Below are 6197 nucleotides of genomic sequence, written 5' to 3'. Positions count from 1 at the left end.
CGCGATCGCTGGAGGCGGGGCCCGCGCAAGGCCCGCCTGCCCCCGTCACCCGCGCATCCACTCGGCCGCCGCTACCCTCCGTCCCGCCTGGAGGTCGCTGAACGCTGCGCCGCTAAGGGCTGGGGCTGCAGACAGCCGGATTCCTACCAACTCCCGGTTCCAGCGCAACTGCTTGGGCCGAAGGAGTGTAGGCTGCGGCCGAGAGGGGCTTTCAGATTTTCAGTAGCAAAAAGGTGTTGGAAAAGCCTTACAGTGTAGAAAGGTACCTATTAATCCACCCCGCTCCCCGCCTCATTTGTTCATTTAAAAATTCTTCAGAGGTTCACTTGGGTTTTTATAAAGGGCAAGAGAGCTTTTTCTGTTCAACAGCCCCAAATCTTTTCAGTTAGACGTTTTCGTTTGTTTGTTTGTTTGTTTGTTTTGAGACAGAGTCTCACTCTGTCGCCCAGGCTGGAGTGCAGTCGTGCAATCTCGGCTCACTGCAACCTCTGCTTCCCAGGTTCAAGCAATTCTTCTGCCTCAGCCTCCTGAGTAGCTGGAATTACAGGCGCCTGCCACCACGCCCAGCTAATTTTTGTATTTTCAGTAGAGACAGGGTTTCACCACCTTGGCAACGATGGTCTCTATCTCCTGACCTCGTCATCCTTCTGCCTCGGCTTCCCAAAATGCTGGGATTACAGGCGTGAGCCATCGTGCCCGGCCCTTATTTATTTATTTATTTATTTATTATTTTTGAAACGGAGTCTCACTCTAACGCCCAGGCTGGAGTGCAGTGGCTGGATCTCGGCTCACTGCAGCCTCCGCCTCCTGGGTTCAAGTGATTCTCCTTATTTATTTATTTATTATTTTTGAGACGGAGTCTCACTCTATCGCCCAGGCTGGAGTGCAGTGGCTGGATCTCGGCTCACTGCAGCCTCCGCCTCCTGGGTTCAAGCGATTCTCCTGCCTCAGCCTCCTGAGTAGCTAGGATATAGGCGTCCACCACCATGCCCAGCTAATTTTTGTATTTTCAGTAGTTACAGGGTTTCACCATGTTGGCTGGGCTGGTCTCAAACTCCTGACTTCAGGTGATCCACTCGCCTCAGCCTCCCAAAGTGCTGGGATTACAGGCATGAGCCACTGTGCCCAGCCAGTTAAACATTTTTAAAAGCTCAAAATTTAGTTAACATTTATCTGCCAAGTATTTTTTGTGGACATTATCGCATTTAATTATCAAAACAAGCCAAAAGGTAGGTTCCCCTAACCCTGGCTTTACTGATGAGGAGTGTCAGGCTTGGTGAGGTGAAGCCATGTGCCGGAGGTCACTCTGCTGGTGCGCCTGTAAGCTCGCCTCCAGGTCAGGTGGCCTGAATCCACAAGCCACCTTCACACCTAAGTTTCCTCACCTCCTCTTTGAGTTCCCAATGTCTGGGAGACAAACTTGTCTTAGGAAAATCTTAGTAAGGCTGGGGCATTTTTAACAATTCCAAAAAAGGGTACATGTGTACATGAATATTAGAAACTAAATAAAAGGACCAGATGTGCTGATTTACGATTGTAATCCCAGCGCTTTGGGAGGCCAAGGCAGGTGGATCACCTGAGGTCAGAAGTTTGAGGCCAGCCTGGCCAACATGGTGAAACCCTGACTCTACTAAAAATACAAATATCAGCCGAGCATAGTGGTGGGCACCTGTAATCCCAGCTACTCAGGAGGCTGAGACAGGAGAATAGCTTGAACCTGGGAGACAGAGTTTTCAGTGAGCCATCGTGCCATTGCACTCCAGCCTGGGTGACAAGAGTGAAACTTTGTCTCAAAACAAACAAACAAACTGAATAGAAATTAAACACATTTTTAATTTTTTTAACCAATTTTAGGACGAAGGAATCCAACTTTTATAATTAACCACTTAAGTTGTTTTTAAGGATAACTAACACTTAAAGAAATTTAAAAATTTCTTGCCAGGCATGGTGGTTCGTGCCTGTCATCCCAGCACTTTGGCCGGTGGATCACCTGAGGTCACTTGGTTCTAATGAATAGAATCAGAATTGGTGGTGTTTGACTTCCAAGACTAGGTCACAAAGACATTGTGAGTTCCTCCTTGCTCTCTTGGATTGCTCACTCTATAGGAAGCCCATTGTCGTGTCCTGGGGACACTTAAGAAGCCCTATGAAAACGTCCCTTTGTGGCTGGTACAAATCTCAGCACTTAGAGAGTCTGAAGCAGGAGGAATGCTTGAGCCCAGGAGTTGGAGGCCAGCCTGGGCAACAGTGAGACCCCATTTCTGCAAAAAAATTAAAATTAGTTGGGCATGGTGGCACATGTCTGTAGTCACAGCTACTTGGGAGGCTGAGGTGGGACGAATACTTGAGCCCAGGAGTTTGAGGCTGCAGTGAGCTATGATTATGCCATTGCACTTCACCCTGAGTGACAAAGTGAGACACTGTCTCCAAAAAAGGAGTAAATAAAATTGAAAAAAACAAAGTCTTTGTTGAGGAACTGAGACTTTCTACCAAGAGCCAGAGAGGAACTGAGGCTTCTTGTCAATAGTCATCTGAGTGAGCCATGGTGGAAGCAGACCTTCCTGCCCCAGTTAAGCTACCCTCTCAAAATTCCTAACCCATAGAAACTGTGGAAGTAGGCCGGGCATGATGGGTCACATCTGTAATCCCAGAACTTTGGGAGGCTGAGGTGGGTGGATCACTGGAGGTCAGTTTGAGACCAGCCTGGACAACATGGTGAAACGCTGTCTCTACTAAAAATATGCCAGGTGCCTGTAATCCCAGCTACTCAGGAGGCTGAGGCAGAACTGCTTGAACCCAGGAGATGGAGGTTGCAGTAAGCCAAGATCGTACCACTGTACTCCAGCCTGGATGACAGAGTGACACTCCATCTCAAAAAAAACCCAGACTATTAGTAGAAATTGATGGTTCCTTGAGAAACAAACCATCCTAGAAAAAAAAATAGTCTGGTGGTCTTGAAGGAGACTGCCCGTAGTAGCCACTTCAGAAGCGAGAATGTTACTGGAAATTGGAAGTAAGAGGTTCCTTAGTTACATAGTGCCACAATGTTTAACATGATCACCTAATGTGGAACACAGAAAAATGTACCTAAAAGCCTAGATACTCTAGTTAGATCTCCAAGCAAAATGTCAAAGTTACTACCTGGCTTCTTTCTGCTTATAGTAAAATATGACAGGAAAGAGAGAAGCTAGAGCAAGGACTGTTAAAAGGGATCCAGAAATGGTTTTGAAAATCTTAGACCCAAAGTACACATGGGAACTTAGTTTATCATAGATACGGCACTGTTTATCTGTTGGGAAAATCTGCAACATAGGTGGTTGATAAAGAATTAGTATCCATAATGTATAAAGACTTCCTATGCTTTTATTACTAGAAAAAATAAAAACAAAAGGCTATAAAGAGGAAAATACAAATGAACATAAAAATGTGAAGTTATTTCAATCTCTCTAGTAATCAGTGAAATGCAAATTAAATCATGATACCATTTCTTTTTTTTTCAGGCAGAGTTTCACTTTTGTTTCCCAGGCTGGAATGCAATGACCCAATCTTGGCTCACCGCAACCTCCGCCTCCCAGGTTCAAGCGATTCTCCTGCCTCAGCCTCCCAAGTAGCTAGGATTACAGGCATGCACCACAATGCCCAACCAATTTTTTTTTGTATTTTTAGTAGAGACAGGGTTTCTCCATTTTGGTGAGGCTGATCTCGAACTCCTGACCTCAAGTGATCCTCCTCCCTCCACCTCCTAAAGTGCTGGGATTACAGGCGTGAGCCACAGCACCTGGGGATACCATTTCATACACAAAAGATTGTCTAGTTTCAAAGTCTAATAACATCTTGTTGACATGGATGTAGTAAAATACAAACTTATCTGAGTTGTTAATGGGAATATAGGAATATAGTGCAATTCAGTATTGCCTAGTAAAGTAGAAGAATTGCAGACCCTACAAACCCAGTGATTTCATTTTTTTTTTTTTTTTTTTTTTAGACAAAGCTTGCTCTGTTGCCCAGGTTGGAATGTAGTGGTGCAATCTCGGCTTACTGCAACCTCTGCCTCCCAAGTTCAAGCGATTCTCCTGCCTCAGACTCCCAAGTTGATGGGATTACAGGTGCACACCACCACACCTGGCTAATATTTTTGTATTTTTAGTAGAGACAGGGTTTCACCATGTTGGCCAGGCTGGTATCGAACTTCTGACCTCAAGTGATCTGCCTGCCTCAGCCTCCCAAAGTGCTGGGATTATAGGTGTGAGCACTGTACCCTGCCCGTTTTCAGTTTTCTGTCTGAATTTTGTTTAAAGAAAAAACACTAAGACCATGAACCCTAGAAGACATGTTCAAAGGTGATTATTGCAGCAAGGTTTTAATTAAATTAAATTAATTTTTTTTTGAGAGGAAGTCTCACTCTGTTGCCCAGGCTGGAGTGCAGTGACATGATCTTGGCTCACTGCAACCTTCCCTTCCCAGGTTCAAGCAATTCTCTTGCCTCAGCCTCCCAAGTAGCTGGGACTACAGGCCTGCACCACCACGCCTGGTTAATTTTTGTATTTTTTAGTAGAGATAGGGTTTCACCATGTTGGCCAAGCTGGTCTCAACTCCTGACTTCAAGTGATCCACCCGTCTCAGCCTCCCAAAGTGTTGGGATTACAGGTATGAGCCACAGCGCCCGGCCTGAAGGTTTTTAAATAGCAAAAAAGAGGAAAACAACCTAACTGCTCTTTGGCAGAGAAATGATAAATATTGGATATGTGAATAAACAATAAAAACTATACAAAAATTACAATGAATCTTCATTTATCAAGAATCTAATGTTGAGTTACATGGCAAAAGAATTTACACAATGATACTGCTGATGTAAAAATTTATATATACACACAAATATACATGTGAAAGAAAAAATAACTACAGGAATGATAGGCATTAAATTCTAGATAAGGGTTATCCCTGAGAAGAGGGGGAAATGGCTGGGTGAGACATAGTTATACTTTTAATGTTCTAGTTCTTTAAAAAAAAAAAAAAAGCAAAATATTAACATTGTATAAAACTGGGAAATGAACATGTTTCATTATCTTCTATATGCTTCTTTAAAAATCACAATTATAATAAAATGTTTAAAAGATTTATCCTTAAAACAAGATGTTCTGTCAAACATCATTTATTTTTAGTTTACATGTAATTCTTTTAAACTTCCCCTTTTGTACTTTTCCCAGAATTAGGGTTCTCATTTTGTTCTTAATTTTCTCTTCTTCCTTGGCCAAATTACTTTTAGAAACATCTCTGATGTTAACTTAGATATTAGGAATAGCAAGTACATCAAAATTGGATCTTACTAAGATGGAACTAGAAGTATTCTAGATTTAAAAAATTTTAGTACAAATGTTTGCTAAGCAACATTACAAAATATTTAAAATGTAAAGGAATTCATGGTCATGAGGAGCTGTAAAAAAATTTTTTTTAATGTAGAGGGAAAAATCCAATCAGTTATATTCCCCAAACCCAAACCCAGCAACTATTTTCTTATGCATATTTTACTTACAAAATTGTAGTTATATGAAGCATCATTATTTTGCATACGCTGAAGAAAAAATCACTTCCATTTAAATTATGATATGATGATTTCCTACTGGAATTCTAAAATGTGTGTATATTGAAAGTTTTCTTAAGTCTTTTGTCAAACTTATTTGAAAATCAGATATCTACTCTTGTACATTTTTAAAAAGTGGAATAAATTAATGTATTGCTTAAGCGTCTTTGCATTCACAATTAGATTCTCCTGAATTACCATTTGATTACAGGTGCCCATGTTTTTCCACACCATATCACTTTTCTGTGCCATTAAGAATCTTGGCTGGACATGGCGACTCACACCTGTAATCCCAGGACTTTGGAAGGCCGAGGCAGGTAGATCACTAGAGGTCAGAAGTTCAAGACCAGCCTGGCCAATATGGTGAAACTCTGTCTCTACTGAAAATACAAAAATTAGCCGGGCATGGTGGCAGACGTCTGTAATCCCAGCTACTTCGGAGACTGAGGCACGAGAATCACTTGAACCTGGGAGGCAGAGGTTTCAGTGACCTGAGATCATGTCACTACACTACTCCAGCCTGGGTGACAGAGTAAGACTCTACCTCAGGAAAAAAAAAAAAAAAAGGGAATTTTAGTGATGGCCAGGCACGGTGGCTCCCACCTGTAAACCCTGA

Source organism: Cebus imitator, unplaced genomic scaffold (assembly GCF_001604975.1).
Source record: "Cebus imitator isolate Cc_AM_T3 unplaced genomic scaffold, Cebus_imitator-1.0 Scaffold537, whole genome shotgun sequence".
NCBI classification, from domain to species: Eukaryota; Metazoa; Chordata; class Mammalia; order Primates; family Cebidae; genus Cebus; species Cebus imitator.
The sequence above is the reverse complement of the archived record's forward strand: the minus strand, read 5'-3'. Positions refer to the sequence as shown.